This window comes from Dromiciops gliroides, chromosome 3 (genome assembly GCF_019393635.1).
Source record: "Dromiciops gliroides isolate mDroGli1 chromosome 3, mDroGli1.pri, whole genome shotgun sequence".
Classification (NCBI taxonomy): domain Eukaryota; kingdom Metazoa; phylum Chordata; class Mammalia; order Microbiotheria; family Microbiotheriidae; genus Dromiciops; species Dromiciops gliroides.
The window spans coordinates 644027012-644029660 of NC_057863.1; positions in this window are offsets into that span (position 1 = coordinate 644027012).

Genomic DNA, 2649 nt, shown 5'->3' on the forward strand with positions numbered 1-2649 from the left:
CCTGTGGTCTTATGCACGGTCACCCAAGCCCAGTTCAGAGGGAGGGAAGATGTGACCTTGGCCTTGAAAACCCCGTGGCCCTTTTTGCCAGGAGATGGCCATCCATCTTAGGGCCTTGCCTTCTTGGGACTGTCTGCCAAACTACTTCTCTGGATGGTTTTGTCTCACGCTTGGAAGCCATCCCCTGCCTTGGCACAACTCATTCCTAGTAAACACCTGTTGGGAGTGATTATCACCATCTTCATTATCATCATCACTAATGTTTACATAGCTAGGTGGTGTGGTGGGACCAGAAGACTCCTCTTCATGAGTTAAAATCTGACCTCAGGAGCAGCTAGGCGGCTCAGTGGATAAAGCACCGGCCTGGAGTCAGGAGGACCTGAGTTCAAATCCGGGCCTCAGACACTTGACACTTACTAGCTGTGTGACCTTGGCAAGTCACTTAACCCCAATTGCCTCACCAAAAAAAACTTAAAAAAAAAATCTGACCTCAGACACTTTCTAGCTGTGTGACCCTGGGCAAGTCCTTCTCTCCCTATTTGCTCAGTTTCCTCATCTATAAATGAGCTGGAGAAGGAGATGACCGGACTATGTCAGTATTTCTGCTGAGCAAACCCCAAGTGGGGTCATGAAGAGTCAGACACGACTGAAATGACTCAACAACAGATAGCTCTTACTATGGTGCTGAGCACTTTACAAACATCTCATTTGCTGTCATCATCTCCTTTTTACAAATGATGAAACTGAGGCAAAGGTGAAGTGATTTGCCCAGGGTCACACAGCTATTAAGTGTCTGGGATTAGATTTGAACTCAGGTCATCCCAACTCCAGGTTCAGTGCTATCCACTGTGCCACCTACCCCGCCTGCGTAAGATCAGAGAGCCAGAGTTGGGAGGGACCTCATATCCATCTGGCCCAATCCCCTCGTTTTACTGATAAGTAATAACAAATGTGGCCCTGACTTGAGGAAACTCACAGCCCGGGATTGGGATCAGATCCAGACTCCTGAAAGGGAGACAGGCTTGAAGGTGCTGGGAAGAGGATCTGTCATCGCCCAGTAAGGCCACTTCTCCCGAGGGACCTTATTCAGCCCTCGGACTTTCCACAGTTCAGTGAAACACACGCTACATACCACTGTGCAAAGTGCCGCAGTTCCAAAGACAAAATGGGGGGCAGCTAGGTGATGTAGTGGTTAAAACACTGGCCCTGGATTCAGGAGGATCTGAGTTCAAATCCAGCCTCAGACACTTGACACTAGCTGTGGAACCCTGGGCAAGTCACTTACCCTCATTGCCCACAAAAACCCAACAACCACCACAAAAACCCCAAAACAAAGACAAAACAAGAAATAATCCCAGGCCTCAGTGAACTTGCAGAGACACCTTTGATCTAGTAAGTACAAAAATGTAATAAGTACAAAGAGTAATTAGGAGAAGGCACTAAAAACCAGGAACTCAGAGAAGACTTCTTGGAAGAGGCGGCATGTGGGCTGAGTCTTGAAGAGAGCTAAGAATTCCAAGAGGTCATGGAGGAAGAGTGTACAGAAACATGGACGTAAAAGAAGGAATATCATCTATAGTAACAAGCCAGTTTGGCTGGAATCAAAAATACACAGTGTGCGATAGGGAGAGTAATGAGAAATCAACTGGGAAATAGGTTGGAGCCAGAAGCAAAGGATTGACAATATCAGATGGAGGAAATAGGGAACCACGGACGATTCTTTCTTTCTTTCTTTCTTTCTTTCTTTCTTCTTCTTTCTTTTCTTTCTTTTCTTTCTTTCTTTCTTTTTCTTTCTTTCTTCTCTTTCTTTCTTTCTTTCTTTCTTTCTTTCTTTCTTCTCCTTCCTTCCTTCCTTCTTGCTTTCTTTTTGGTGAGGCAATTGTGGTCAAGCGACTTGCCAGGGTCACACAGCCAGCAAGTGTCAAGTGTCTGAGGTTGAATTCGAACTCAGGCCCCCCTGACTCCAGGGCCGGTGCTCTATCCTACTGCGCCACCTAGCTGTCCCACCACTGACGATTCTTGACCAGGAGAGTAACAAAGTTGGGATAGTGTTAGCTACTATCAGTTTGGAGGTCATATGCAGGATAGATTGGAAAGGGGGAGGGGCTGGAGGCAGGGAACTTACTTTTTTTTTTGTGGGGCAATGAGGGGTTAAGTGACTTGCCCAGGGTCATATAGCTAGTAAGTGTCAAGTGTCTGAGGCTGGATTTGAACTCAGGTCCTCCTAAATCCAGGGCTGGTGCTCTATCCACTGAGCCACCTAGCTGCCCTTTTGGGGTTTTTTTTTTGTTGTTGTTTTTTTGTTTTTAGGGTGACTTACTTTTGCAATGGTCCAGATGAGAGATAACAAGAGCCTGAACCAGGAGGAAGAACGGAGTATGGCTCCAACACTGAGAAACTGGGTGAGAGCAAGGAGTAGTGGATGTCCTGGACAGTATGTGTGTGTGTGTGTGTGTGTGTGTGTGTGTGTGTGCATTACATGTGCAATGTCACCACTGGGTGCCTACCAGACAAGCAGGTGAAGATGTGGGAGACGCACTCAGGAGAAAGATAAGGAGGGGATCGAGAGAGTTTTGTTATTGTTAGTTGGCTGTTCTTCCGTTCTCAAAGAGGAATAAATGACATCACTATGTCGAGTCAAGGTACAGT